At 41.6% G+C, this 15,698-nt stretch overlaps 1 protein-coding gene across 4 annotated transcripts in view; it reads right to left on the reverse strand.

The window, feature by feature from the left end:
• CTIF (cap binding complex dependent translation initiation factor) overlaps positions 1-15,698 on the reverse strand; it is a 198,640-nt gene that overhangs the window by 63,841 nt on the left and 119,101 nt on the right. The gene's annotated exons all lie outside the window — the stretch shown is intronic.

The following is a 15,698-nucleotide window of genomic DNA, read 5'->3' on the forward strand; positions in this document are numbered from 1 at the left end:
TTAACAATTCTGTTACCAACTTAACAACTGCAGTGATTCACTTAACAACTGTGGCAAGAACGGTCGTAAAATGAAGTAAAACTCAACACGTCTTGCTTAGCAACAGAAATTTTGGGTTCAATTGTGGCCGTTAGTCGAGGACTACCTGTACTGGATCAGATAGACCTAAAATCTAATCTAGCCCTGCCAGATTAAGCTTTAGGTCCATCGTATCCATCATTCTGTCATTACTCTGTCCAATTTCTTGCATTTGCAAGTTCTCAAATACGGGCAAAGAATATACTAGGTAATTTTGGAATCAATGTCTAGATAAATAAAGGGCTACCCAAAATCTTTAAAACGTGAGAAATGCTGGGGCTCCTTATGAAGGTAGAAAGTCTGCACCCACTTCATCCCAGCTCTTCACATCCCTTAAATGTGGTGCCAACAAATATCAGGTGGCCAACTTTGGATTTAAAGAGTAGTTAACTTGATGCATTCCAAATATTTTGGACTACAGAGTTCATAACTCTCTCATTAATCATGCTGGATTGGAATTATAGCCATTGTATTTGCTTTATCGGGAGTTAAATCCTATTTGATTGACTTCCTGGTAAACATGAATAAAATTGCATAGTGAAATATAAAACAAAACAAAACAGACAAGCAAACAAAATCTTTGAAATATTGTAAATTCTGATCACTGGTTTTCCATGCAACTGACAGTCCAAACCAGTGGCGGGATTCAAGTAATTTAACAACCGGTTCTCTGCCCTAATGATTTCTTCCAACAACCTGTTTGCCAAACTGCTCAGAAAGTTAACAACTGGTTCTCCCGAAGTGGTGCGAACTGGTTGAATCCCACCACTGGCCCAAACTATAAAAGTTTTTTTTTAAAGGAGATTGCTAATATCAAGCAGCAAATTCAAAGGAGAGAATCATAATCAAATAAACACACAATTATTTGTCACAATCCCTTTAAAAAAAATGCACATCAAATAGCTTCGTTACTCCTTTTCTTGGCCCCTGACTGGCTCATTCTGGAGATTCAGTGGAAGGTTTATAAACAGGCCCATCAACTACTTTAAAATCAGATAACTAAGCTCACAATCACTGTTGGAGCACCCAATCTGGACAAACTTGGTCCTCCATGAATTTAAATAACTCCACCAGTCCATTTATTTCCTTCCTTCCTTCCTTCCTTCCTTCCTTCCTTCCTTCCTTCCTTCCTTCCTTCCTTCCTTCCTTCCTTCCTTCCTTCCTTCCCTTCATGAATCTTTTACCTAGGGCCATGATGGCGAACCTATGGCACCATATCTGTGGGCACGCAAGCGTTGCCCTCCCTCAGCTCCAGCACACATGCGCACGCTGGCCTGCTTATTTTCGAGCCTTCCAGGCTCACCGGAAGTCGGAAAGCACGCTGTTTCCAGCCTCCGGAAGGCCTCCAGGGTGGTGGTAAAGGCCGTTTTTGCCCTCCCCAGGTTCCAAGAAAGCCTCTGGAGCCTGGGGAGGGTGAAAAACAGGCCTACCGGGCCCACCATGTCATCACGTGCCAAAAGGGTGTGTGTCACATGCACATACGTGGGGGGCGGGGCGGGGGGCATTGAATTATGGGTGTGGGCATGCTTGCACACAATCCCCCCACACTCCCCCCCTGCTTTTGGCACGCGACTGCAAAAAGGTTAGCCATTTCTGACCTAGGGCAATGAATCATCCCTCTCTACCTTTCATTTTATTTCCCCAAAATACTTCATAGCCAGGCCTCTGAGTCAACAAACTAGGGCTGTCCAAGCATCAGACAGAGAGCGAACTCCCCTGGGGGCTCTCAGGAAGGATAAACTAACCCCAATTTTCCATGGCATACAGTGACTTCCGATCTGTGGTTTTTGCAAAAGGCGCACCGCGCTTGGGAGCATGCGCCAAGGGCTGCCAATGAACTCAGGGCCATTAGTTCTTCCACATGTATCTATAAGTAGGGATGTGCAGCCAAGGATGGGGTTGGTCATTCTGAATCATGGTGAAAGCCGGCTCTCATCTCCGTAACCACGCTCGGAGTCTCTGTATTTATTTATTTTTAATTCAGAAAAAAACTGACTTCACACTTCCCTTTCGGGCTGCTGAATGAATGATTCACAACATGTTGTCATTGAACCTTGTCAGCAGTTATAATGTGTACGAATGTTCCATGACATACAAGTACCTTGGCCAATTCCTGGGAAGAGAATTCTGACAGAACTAGGTCCAGATGCAAATCCAAATATATTTCTGCACATTATGTTGGCTATAGAGTTATAATAACTTTGTGGGTAGCTTAACAAGAAGATTAGTGGCTCACATTAAAAAAACCCTCTGCTTTCAGTTATTCTCCGCTCCAGTTTTCTGGAAGCAGGCTGATAGTGTAACCGGATTGCTATGTGGTTCTGACGCATTTTCCCACCGCATTTTCAGGTGGAAAAATCCAACATTTCCCACAAGTGAAAAGAACAACTTTTGGGATTGGCATGGGGTCCTGAAATTGGATTGTTTCATCTTTGTTCTTCCTGGAACAAACTAAAGATCCTTCTTGAACCCAGGAAAAGAAAAAAGATGTTAAGGACCAGAAATTGCTGTACAATCTATCAACTATGGGAGTAACAATTATGGAAAGATACCTAAATTCCGACAATGGATGACTGGCTGCTGATGGAGGTAACAAAGACGGTTAATTAAAAGAACAGAATACAACTAACTTTGTCTCTACTTGGATATTGTTTCTGGACTTTGTGTTTGAGATGGAGAAAGAATGAAAGTTTGATTTTCGGTTCTGCTGATTAGATAGGGTTTTGGTTATAATAATCATAGTAAATTTTTGTTGTTGTTAGTTGTGAAGCCGTGTCCGACCCATCGCGACCCCATGGACAACATTCCTCCAGGCCTTCCTGTCCTCTACCATCCTCTGGAGTCCATGTAAAAGTAAAAAATTGAGACTGTATGGTATTACCTTATGGTACTGTGCTAAAAAGAGTAGAAATCAATGCTTTTCTTTTTCTGTTATCTTTTACCCATCACTTTCTCCCCTTCCCTTTTTTATTTCCTATTTTCCCATTATTTTTATTTTACTTTGTATTTTATATATGATGAACTAATAAAAGTTGAAACTGGGAGTACAGACAGTCCTCAAATTATGACCACAATTGAGCCCAGAATTTCTGTTTTTTAAGTGAGACATTTGTTAAGTGAGTTTTTCCCCATTTTATGAATTTAACAGTTGTTAAGCGAATCACTGCAGTTGATAAATTAGTAATACGGTTGTTAAGTGAATCTCGCTTGTCAATTGGCTTTGCTTGGCAAAAGGTTGCAAAATGTGATCACATGACCTTGGGACACAGCAACAGTCATAAGTATGAAGCAGTTGCCAAGCATCTGAATTTTGATCACATGATCATGGGGATGCTACGCAGGTTGTAAGCATGAAAAATGGTCATAAATCTCTTTTTCTCAGTGTCATTGTAACTTTGAACTGTCACTAAATGAACTTTTGTAAATCGAGAACTTCCTGTCCCAAAGGTGCTTTTTCAGGAGGCAACAGGACTTTCTTGTTTTTTCCTTTGAATGGAAGGATTTATTATACTCTACAGATTTTTAGCTATACAATTTGGGGTGAACACCCTTTGAATGGTGTGGGAGAGGAATGGATTTTCAGAGAAAAAATTGCAGACTACAGGAACCAAAAGGACTACTCAGGTGACCCCGAAGACACAGATAAACCTCCATTGAAGATAAAACTTCAATGACCCTCTAAAAGGATGCAAATGACCAGCTGTCTGCTAGGAATATTAAACCTTCCATTCCCCACTATTCTGTCAGAGCTGAAGAAGCAAAATGTCTTCAAAAGAAAAAACAAAGTCCAGTTGGCTCCTGAACAAAAAGGCACCTTTGGGACAACTATGGCCTGGATGACTGAGACTCTCTACGGACTTCCTGTAATAGGGTTCTTCAGCATCACTCTCTCTGCAGAGAGCCTGGAATGGAACACACCACCTGTTTTTAAATTACTGCAGATTATATTTTAATCCAAGGGGGGGGCAGTTAAAGATGCTGAGCTTGTCAGCTGGAAAGCTGGCAGCCCAGGGATGAACTCCCATTACTTGCCCCAGGTCCTGCCCACTTAGCAGTTCGAACGCATGCAAATGCAAGTAGATAAATAGGTACTACTTCGGTGGGAAGGTAACAGTGTTCTGTGCATCTTGGCATATAATCATGCTGGCTACATGACCGTGGAAGCATCTTCAGACAATGCTGGCTCCCTCAGCTAAGAAACAAAGATGAGCACTAACCCCTAAAGTCAGACACGACTGGACAGGGGAAGCCTTCACCTTATATTTTAAACCAGTGGTTCTCAACCTTTATAGTGCTGCGACCCCTTTAATACAATTCCCCACGATGTGGCGACCCCCAACCGTAAAATTATTTTCGTTTTGAATTTATTGCGCCTGAAGCCATATTGGCTAGCGATCTGAACTGCTTGCGATTGCCTTGAGGACGGAGGCATTAAAGCGGAGACTCCTCCCCTATTAAGTTTATGGCGCCTGAAGCCAGATTAGGCTAGCGATTGGGAGTGATTGCAGCTGGCTTGAGAGGGAGACATCAGAGCAAAGATTTCTCTCTTTTTTAATTGATCACGCCTGAAGCCGAATTCGGCTAGCGATTTGAAGAGCCTGCAGCTGGCTTGTGAAGTCAACCATTGGAGCGCGATTCTTCAACTCACAAGTATACTTCCCATATTTCCGATGGTCTTAGGCGACCCCTGGCAAATCATAATTCGACCCCCAATGGGGTCCCGACCCACAGGTTGAGAACCGCTGCTTTAAACCAACCATTTCTAATCTGGTGCCTTTCCTATAAATTCATACACAATTCTTATAATTCACTACTGGAGAGGCCATAAATGCAGTGTGTGAACTCAAAGTTTTCGAAAAGCAACACTGCTTTTTTATATTATCTCCCATAAATAATCAGACTGAGAAGGGCTGGCTTAGAGCTGGCTAAATAATGTAACTGTAAAAAAGATGAAAAGCATTTGACAAAGTTTCTGATGATATCCTCATTACTAAAACGATAAAATAAGGCTGAATGATACCATCAGATCAGCGGTGTCAAACTTGCAGCCCGCGGGCTGGATGCCTCACACGCAGGCCACGCCCACCCCAGCTCTGCGAAGCGGGAAAACGTTGCAAAATGTCACGTGACGGCAACGTGATGCAGCGAGTTTAACACTTGTGCGTTAGACGGATTCATCATTGGCTGAATGTCCAAACTGAGAGTATTAATCATATGAAATTGGAGAACGGTATTTGGGCGGAAGGTTAGAGAGCTTTGTGTTTAACGTTTTTATTAGCAACCTCAATGAAGGGGTTGAGTAGATGATTATCTGGTCTGTGGATGATATATATGTCATTCTTGATTTACAATCATAAGTGGGCTCAGAATTTCCATCGTAACTTGCTGCAGTCATAAATCGACCCAGAATTGATTTTATTCCGTTTTTATGGCAGTCGTTAAGTGAATGCAGTTTCCCAAATGGGCATTTTTTTTGGTGCTAGAAGAAAAAGGTTGCAAACATATTCATGTGACCGGAGGATACTGCTATTGGTCATAAATGTGAAACGATTGCCATGCACCTGAATTGCAACCATGTTTGTAGGTGTGTGTGCATGAGAGATGATCGTATGTGTTAGTACCCGATGGTAAGTTCCTTTTTTCAAGGTTGCTATAACTTTGAACCTTTGAACTTAAACAGTCATAAGTCGAGGACGACCTGTAAAACACGAAGGATGGATAAACATCTTAGAAGAGATAAAAAAAAAGACTAAAAATGCTCTTGATCATGTTTGCAACCTGAACTCTGAGGCCTGAAAAGCAAGAGGTAGTTTAAAAGAAGGAATGTAAGTTCTGTATTTGGGTAAGAAAAATAAAAGGAAAAAGTACAGAAGGGAAAATGTGGCTTGGCAGGAATATTGGTAAAAAAGATCTAGATATTCTAGTACACCACTGGTTGAAATTGTGGAGAATGGGTTACAGGGTCCAGTTCTCTCTGCTGGGCAACCTGCAGAGCAAAACTTGGACACTTAAAAAAAAAACCTAAGAAATTGTAAACTTATAAAGTCAAATCCATCAGCTTAGGGCAGGGGTCTGCAAACTTGGCTCTTTTAAGACTTGTGGACTTCAACTCCCAGAGTTCCTCAGCCAGCTTTGCTGGCTGAGGATCTCTGGGAGTTGAAGTCCACAAGTCTTAAAAGAGCCAAGTTTGCAGACCCCTGGCTTAGGGTTTCCAGAAAAAAAAAAGTATCAGATTTAGCAAATGAATTGTCTGGAATCAAATATTACTGAACAATTTGTGGGTTAGAGCAATTTCACGCTCAGGAAAAGATCTTTATAAACACCAGAGTGAATGCAGGTAGTCCTCAACTTACAATAGTTCATTAGCGACTGTTCAAAGTTACAATGACACTAAGAAAAATGACTTACGACCATTTTTCACAGTTACAACCTTTGCAGCATCCCCATAATCATATCATCAAAATTCAGATGCTTGGCAACTGGTTCATATTTATGACCGTTGCTGTGTCCCAAGGTCATGTAATCATCACCTTTTGCGGCCTTCTGACCAGCAACGTTAGTTGGAAAGCCAGGTTCACTTAACCCCCATGTTACTAACTTAATAACTGCAATGATTCACTTAACAACTGACATAAGAAAAGTCGTAAAATAGGGCAAAACTCACTTAACAACAGAAATGTTGGGATCAATTGCTGTCGTAAGTTGAAGACTACCTACCTATACATTGGAAAATCAATTAAAACCATAAAAAAAAGTTTTGAAACTGAAAAAAAAAAGGTCAATACAAACATCCATTTGGAAGCAGCCAGTGAAAATTCTGAATTGTCAATTCGCGATTATAAAACAGAACCACAGCTGTCTGAATATTAAAAGTTACTTAAGAGGAAAAAGGTTTTGGAATGCATGAAAGAAACGGTAAGAAAAAAGATTACCTCCTTTGATATCCATTCAAAAGAAACATTTTAAAAAAGTTTTGTACAGTGCAAATAGGGTTGTCCACTCAATTGTGACATAAATGATCAAAGGGATGAATCAGCTCATGAACAGCCTTGCAAAAATAACAGCAACAGAACTAGGTTATAAATTAAAAGCAAGCCACCAAACTAAAACTCAGAAGCCAACCTAGAAAATTAAATTGGAAAATGAAATAAATCAATTTCAAAAAAAAAAATATTCACAATATATAAAATTTAGAGCAGCAAAAATGGGAAAAATGAGAAAACAAACACAAATGAGAAAAAGCAAGACAATCCCGACAGCAAAATAATTGCAGAAGTCATGGAAGAATTAAAATAAAGAATACCAGCCACTTCTAACAGAATGGAACAATATGAAAGTAGAGCTAAACAATTCCAAAAACAATAGGTACAGTCAAACAAAGGGACACTTGTTTTTCCAGAAAGCTTAATTGAAAACATACAAATCAAGCGGGCTCCCAAAAATAAGGAAGAAATATTGGAATGTTTTTTTAAAAAATGGGATAACCTTCCAAAAAAACCAGAATTATATGACCACATGGATATATTCAGAAAGACAAATAAAAATAAAAATCTGAGGAAACAGTAAACATAATCTCAACAGCAGAAAGGGTAAAAAACCCACCCAAAAAAAACGGAAGGTGAAGAATTGGAACACTATAGGAAAAAATAAACTTCCTGGATTTTAGCTCGAATATCTATTAATTTGACATTCCTGTTTTACGAATCCTTTCAATTAAGTGTTGCAAGAGATGATTGGCTCAATACAGGCTGGCGTTTTTGATCATGAAAAGCAAAACAAAACACACAACAAAGCAATGTTGGGTTGAATGCTGTGGTCTCGTTTTTCTTTTGTTCTGACGTTTTGCCAGCAGCTGTTGGCTGGCATCTTCAGAGGCAGAGTGAGTTGCTTTGTGGTGTATCTCTTAACAGATGACAGACAACTGAAATGGGACGAACAAGCTATGGAATTTAAACCGGATAAGATGTCTAATGAAAAGAAGGACGAGGGGAGACGTGATAGCAGCATTCCAATATCTCAGGGGCTTCCACAAAGAAGAGGGAGTCAAGCTATTCTCCAAAGCACCTGAGGGCAGGACATGAAGCAATGGGTGGAAACTAATCAAGGAGAGAAGCAACCTAGAACTAAGGAGAAATTTCCTGACAGTGAGAACAAACAAGTCCAGAAGTTGTGGGTGCTCAACTATGGAGGTTTTAAAATGAGATTGGACAACCATTTGTCTGGAATGGTTCAGGGCCTCCTGCTTGAGGAGGGGGTTGGAGTAGAAGATCTCTAAAGTCCCTTCCAGCTGTGTTATTCTGTTCAGGTTCAGGTTCAGGTTTATTAGATTTCTATACCGCCCTTCTCCCAAAGGACTCAGGGCGGTTCACAGCCAGCATAAAAACAGAATTCACAATAGTCATAAATAAATTAAAAACAATATAAAAATCTAATTAAATTATGGCTAACAATTAAGAATCTTTAAAATCAAATAATAAAACCCCAATTAAAAACAACACATTACACATTAGGCCAGCCCTGCGCGATGAAACAATAGGTTCTTGAGTTCGCGTCGGAAGGTCCGGAGGTCGGGGAGTTATCGTAGTTTAGTTTTAGTTTATTTAAATTTTTATACCGCCCTTCTCCCGAAGGACTTGTAACCCCGGAGGAAGCTCGTTCCAGAGGGTAGGAGCCGCCACAGAGAAAGCTCTCCCCCTGGGGGTCGCCAGCCGACATTGTTTGGCTGATGGCACCCTGAGGAGACCCTCTGTGTGGGAGCGCACCGGTCGATGGGAGGCTACCGGTGGCAGCAGGTGGTCCCGTAAGTACCCCGGTTCTAAGCCATGGAGCGCTTTAAAGGTGGTTACCAACACCTTGAATTGCACCCGGAAGACCACCGGCAACCAGTGCAGCCTGCGCAGGAGAGGTGTTATATGGGAGCCATGAGTGGCTCCCTCTATCACCCGCGCAGCCGCATTCTGGACCAGTTGTAGAGAGCGTTACAGCAGTCCAGGCGGGAAGTGACGTATTCTGCTCTATCCTGTATTCTGCATTTTATCTACTTGAGGAGTTCTCAAGCTGATTTCACAAGCACACACGACACTCAGCAATTTTTGACCAATCTTCTGCCTGCAACATTCAATCTTTTAACAAGAATCCTTGCCAATAATGTCTACAAACACCTGGTCTCAAATTCATTGTACCTTCTAGAGTAATATTTTTCAAGCCTGGCAACATTTAAGATGTGCAGACTTCAACTCCCAGAATTCTCCAGTCAATATTCTAGCTGGGGAATTCTGGGAGTCAAAGCCTACACGTCTTTAAAATACCAAATTTGAAAGACATTGGTCTATAGGAAAAAGGGAATTTTAAACATCCAAGCCCAGTAGTTGATTGATAAAACAGTACTATTATGGATTATCCAATCAAGGACAAACGTTTTACATTTGCTCAGGATATGGATAATAGGAAACTATGTGCAAAAGCATGGAAAAAGGTTACTTTTAGGTATCTTTAGTGATGTGGCGAGAATAGAATTTAAACTGATCAAATGTGCAACACTAGCAATTACAAAAAGAAAAAGTTGAATAATGGATTGGTACAAAGCCTTGACAATGGAGGAAAGTTATAAGTATTTGGGTATTTTAGAAGTAAACAATTATTTTACATGCACCAATGAAAAAATAAAACCCGCATGGAATATGTAAAACAAGTTAGAAAAGTTTTTAAAAGGAAGTTGAATGATGATAATATAATCAAAGTCATTAATATCTGATCTATGCTTACAATATCCCACAGCAGGCATTAATGATTGGACAAACGTGGAATTAGATGCTTTAAAACAGGGATCTCCAACATTGGCTGCTTTAAGACTTGTGGACTTCAACTCCCAGAATTCCTCAGCCAGCTTTGGGATTTCTGGGAATTGAAGTCCACAAACCTGCCTAGAATCCATCTGATCAGTCAGCAACTGCTTTGCTGGCTGAGGAATTCTGGGAGTTGAAGTCCACAAATCTTAAAGCGGCCAAGGTTGGAGACCCCTGCTTTAAAACACAAGACCCAAAGCATATGACAATTCAGCATGCATTTTCACCCCAAAATTGACACAGATCATTTGTATCTATCAAGAGAAAATGGTGAGTGTAATTTGTTGCAAGTGAAGTAATGGAGAATGAAATTTTATATAAATTATTACAGGTAGTCCTTGACTTACAACCAAAATTGGGACCAGATTTTCTGATGCTAAGCAAGCAGGTTGTTAAGTGATTTCTGCCAAATTTTACGACCTTTTTTGCCACAGTTTTATGCAAATCATTACAGTTGTTAAGTGAATCACATGGTCATTAAGTGAATTCAGCTTCCCCTATGAACCTGGCCTGTCGGATGCCGACTAGGAAAATGTTAAATGTGTGATCCCATGATCCCATAACAGAACAATTGTCGTAAATACATATTGGTTGCCAAATGCCTGAATTTTGATCATGTGACGGTAGGGATTCTGCAACAGTTTTATTTATTTATTTTTTTATTTTATTAAATTTCTATACCGCCCTTCTCCCGAAGGACTCAGGGCGGTGTACAGCCAAAATAAAACACGGAATATATACAATTAAAAGAATTTAAAAAGAACTATTACTATGTGGCCGATTATTAAAACATTTAAAAATTTAAAATATTATTAAAACCCCAATTTAAAACAGCTATTTATGCCAGTCCTGCTTGAATGAATAAATATGTTTTAAGCTCACGACGAAAGGTCCGAAGATCAGGCACTTGACGTAAGCCAGGGGGGAGTTCGTTCCAGAGTGTTGGTGCTCCCACAGAGAAGGCCCTACTCCTGGGGGCCGCCAGCCGACATTGTTTGGCGGACGGCACCCTGAGAAGGCCCTCTCTGTGAGAGCGTACGGGTCGGTGGGAGGCATAAGGTAGCAGCAGGCGGTCTCGTAAGTACCCGGGTCCTAAGCCATGGAGCGCTTTAAAGGTGGTAACCAGAATCTTGAAGCGCACCCGAAAGACCACAGGAAGCCAGTGCAGACTACGGAGCAGTGGTGTTACATGGGAGCCACGAACGGCTCCCGTTACCACTCGCGCAGCTGCATTCTGGACTAACTGTAGCCTCCGGGTGCACCTCAAGGGCAGCCCCATGTAGAGAGCATTGCAATAATCCAGTTGTCGATGCAAGAGCTGGTAGTAAGTCATTTTTTTTCAAGGCTGTTGTACCAATCCATTATTCAACTGTTGTAAATTTGGTCACTGAATGAATGGTTATAAGTCTAGGACTACCCATAAATAAAGGTAAACAAAGAAAGGATGCTAATAAGGGTCTGCCAGGAAAACATTCTGAATGTGGCAGAATCAAAGGTGACATACAAAACCGCCTAGCTACAAAGGTGACCAAAAAAATGGAATAATTGACCTATGCATGGTCTACGGTTGAAAGAAATTGAAGGCAAGGTAAAAAGCATCTAAATTTGGCAATGACTTTAAGTTGGAGCCATCAGGAAGGAAACAGAAGGCTTAACATTTGCTGAACAAAAAGTACTAGCAACAAATCACATAAAAACATTTTAAAGAGCAAAAAGTGAAACCAGAGCACATGTAGACCACACAAATAAAAAAAAATAAGACTGTTCATTACCTAAATCCGCATTATAAGACACGATTGTGCGGTTAAAATGATATGCCAAAACTTATACATGGCCCAGTATATGTCATAACCTGGTTTATAGATGTATTGGGTATGCTCATAAGGTTGACAAAGTGCTTCAGAATAACGGTGGAAAGCTATTACGGTATTTCTGAATTCAGACAGATCTACGCCTCGAACACAGCTTGCCTAAAGTTACAGCAATAGCGAAATCTAAATTTCTTTCCTACCGGTTCTGTGGGCGTGGCTTGGTGGTGGTGGGTCATGTGACTGGGTGGGCGTGGCTATGTAACCATGTGACTGCGGGATCAAAAAAGGGCCTCTGGTGGCGCAACAGGCTAATGCAGCCTATTATTAACAGCAACTGCTTGCAATATTGCAGGTTCAAGTCCCACCAGGCCCAAGGTTGACTCAGCCTTCCATCCTTTATAAGGTAGGTAAAATGAGGACCCAGATTGTTGGGGGGCAATAAGTTGACTTTGTATATAGTATACAAATGGATGAAGACTATTGCTTAACACAGTGTAAGCCGCCCTGAGTCTTCGGAGAAGGGCGGGATATAAATGCAAAAAAAAAAAAAAAAAAAAAGACAGAAACTCACTAACAATGTCCTGCTGGAGCAGGGTTGGACTAGATGACCTCCAGGTTCCTTCCAGCCCTGGATTACCCTCTGAAGCTGCGTCTAGTGCCAGGTTTGTAGTCCTTCCTTCCTTCCTCTCCTTTTTTCTTTCTCTTTCTTTCTTTCTTTCTTTCTTTCTTTCTTTCTTTCTTTCTTTCTTTCTTTCTTTCTCTCTCTCTCTCTCTCTCTCTCTCTAACGAACCCCCACCCCACCCCCATTTTTGTTTATACTATTATGCAAAAGTAAGAAATTGATATTATTACTACTGCACCAAAGGGAATTGGAAGTTGGAACACCTTTTCTTTCTCCCCCCCCCTTTTCCTATGCTTTTCCCTTCCTTTTTCCCTCCCCTATCTTTCCTATTATTTTCTTTTGTATTTTTATATCTTATAGTAAAAAGGTAAAGGTTCCCCTCACACATACGTGCTAGTCGTTGCCGACTCTAGGGGGCGGTGCTGATCTCCGTTTCAAAGCCGAAGAGCCAGCGCTGTCTGAAGACGTCTCCGTGGTCATGTGGCTGGCATGACTCAACGCCAAAGGCGCACGGAACGCTGTTCCCTTCCCACCAAAGGTGATCCCTATTTTTTCTACTTGCATTTTTACATGCTTTCAAAACTGCTAGGTTGGCAGAAGCTGGGACAAGTACCGGGAGCTCACCCCGTTACACGGCAGCACTAGGGATTCGAACCGCTGAGCTGCCGACCTTTTGATTGACAAGCTCAACGTCTTAGCCATTGAGCCACCGCGTCCCATCTTATAGTATTAATATATAAATAAATTATAAAAAAATTCCCTCTCCACTATGTTCTCTGTCGTTCCTTCGTCCCTCCCTCCATTCCTTCTAGGTGTTTTCTTCCTGTTTTAAGGGAGGAAGGATAGGATGGAGTAATGGGCCAACCAGGTTGGTGTAATATGTGAAGCTGCTGAGCTAGAAACTGGGCGATGGCGAGTTCTAGTTTTCCCTGAGGGCCTGCAAGATGACAGGGTGACTTTGGGCCAGTCATTCTCCCTCAGCCAAACCCACCTCACAGCCTCTTTGTCGTGCGAAAAATAGGAGGGGCAACCATTGTGTAGACCATTCTGGGTTGTACAAATAAAGGCGGGATCTAAGCCTTTATTTGTACAAGTACATAAATAAAGCCTGGCTGAGTAAACTATTAAGGGGGGGAGACGGAAGAAATTTTATCCAGCTTCTTTTTCTCCTTCAGAAACCTCAGCCAAGCTTGTTATCAAAGGTGGAAACGAAGAAAAATGGTTCCCCGGGAAGGAGCTTAGAAAATGCCTTTTTTTTTTTTTTTGCGGAAACATAGCAAACAAAGCGTATTTGCCAACAGCTATTTTAAGCTTCATGTGGAAAGCAAGGTGTCATTTCCTCCAGATAGGAAGTCAATTAAAACATTAACAACAAAAACATTTTGGTTTTGGTTATTCAAACACCAAGTCAAATCACCTGTAGAAAAGTCACTCAACTAGAAAGTCTGCCTCCTGTTAGTTAATCAGTGAATATTGACCAAATACCTCTTGCAGCCTGAAGAGATAAGGAATGAGGGAGTTTAGCTTATGCAGGTAGTCCTTGACTTAAAACCATTTGTTTAGTGACTCTTTGATGGCCATTTTTCGCACTTAAAGACCACTGCAGCATTCCCACGGTCACGTGATCGAAATTTGGATGTTTGGCATGTATTTATGAGGGTTGCAGTATCCTAGGATCATGTGATCACCTTCGGATCAATGGGAAGCCGGATTCACTTAACAACTGCAGTGATTCAACCGTAATAAGAAAGTTCATAAAATGGGATAAAATTCATTTAACAACTGTTTTACTAAGCAATAGGAAATGTTAGGCTCAATTATGGTCGTACGTCGAGGACTACTTGTACCGCATACTTCCTGTACTGCAGGCCCATATAAGCTGAGGCCTGAGGGCTTCTTGCAATATCTTACAACCTAAAAGCCTTGGGCAAAAAAGTCACTACAGGTAGTCCTTGACTTATGACTACAATTTACTTCATTAAGCAAGGTAGTTGTTAAGTGAGTCACACTCCCAATTTTGCAACCTTCTTTGCCATGGTTGTTAAAGCGAATCACTGCAGCTGTTAAACGATATCACTGCAGTTATTCAGTGAATCTCACTTTCCCCATTGAAACCACCTAGGAAGGTCGCAAACGGTGATCATGCAACCCAAATTTGGTTGCCAAGTGCCCAAATTTTGATCACATGGCTATGGGAATGCAGGACCAGTCATAAGTCACATTTTTTTTACTGCTGTTGTAACTCCGAATGGTCGTAGATAGAGGATTACCTGTACCTATTTTTCTCCTGAACTTCCTCAATTTTGGGAGGGTCCATCCTGGGACCAATTGTTTATTTATTTATTTATTATTTCAATTTCTATACCGCCCTTCTCCCGAAGGACTCAGGGCGGTTTACAGCCAACTAAGAACGACAAATATAAAAATTAAAAACAAATTTAAAAGATCAATTTAAATAGGCTGAAAATTCTAAAAACTATTAAAAAAAACCCATTAAAAAACTATTAGGCCAGTCCTGCACGATGAAATAAAAGAGTCTTCAACTCACGCCGGAAGGCCTGGAGGTCAGGGAGTTGGCGTATCCCTGGGGGTAGCTCATTCCAGAGGGCTGGAGCCCCCGCAGAGAAGGCCCTCCCCCTGGGGGTCGCCAGTCGACATTGTCTGGCTGACGGCATCCTAAGGAGACCTTCTCTGTGGGAGCACACTGGTCGATGGGAGGCCACCGGTAGCAGCAGGCGGTCCCGTAAGTAACCCGGTCCTAAGCCATGGAGTGCTTTAAAGGTGAGAACCAACACCTTGAATTGCACCTGGAAGGCAACCGGCAGCCAGTGCAGCCACTGCAATTGTTGGTTGGAAAACTTTCAGAAGAACTTACTGATGCTTCTCAGGATCTCCTCTTTGTAGGAGAAGAAGTAGCAGAACTCCAGGGTGGAGTTAAACAAGGGCTCAGCCTAGAATCCCTACATAGCCACAAATGGATGAAGTCCAACTTCCCTTGAATTCAGTCAACCCTTATCTAAATAAAAGCAAGCGTTAGCCTTCAGTTAAGAAGATTCCGTGCATAGCTTATTTAGCAATAAATCAATTTAATTGGACCATCTCATGTGTGGACCTGATGTTTCACACCTCACAGTTCCTATGAAATCCGCTTGCTTTAAGGTTGGGGAAGGACCAGGGGCGGGCTCCACTTACCTTTGCTACTGGTTTGCAACTGGTTTGCTACCGGTTTGCAACAGGAGCTGTCACGTGCGCACTTCTGCGCATGCGCAGATTGTCCATGATGATGTCCGGGCGGGTGGCTGGAGCCTCCTACCGCCATTATTATCGGTTTGCAAGGATCG

The sequence above is a fragment of the Ahaetulla prasina genome, chromosome 2 (genome assembly GCF_028640845.1).
Source record: "Ahaetulla prasina isolate Xishuangbanna chromosome 2, ASM2864084v1, whole genome shotgun sequence".
Lineage (NCBI taxonomy): Eukaryota > Metazoa > Chordata > Lepidosauria > Squamata > Colubridae > Ahaetulla > Ahaetulla prasina.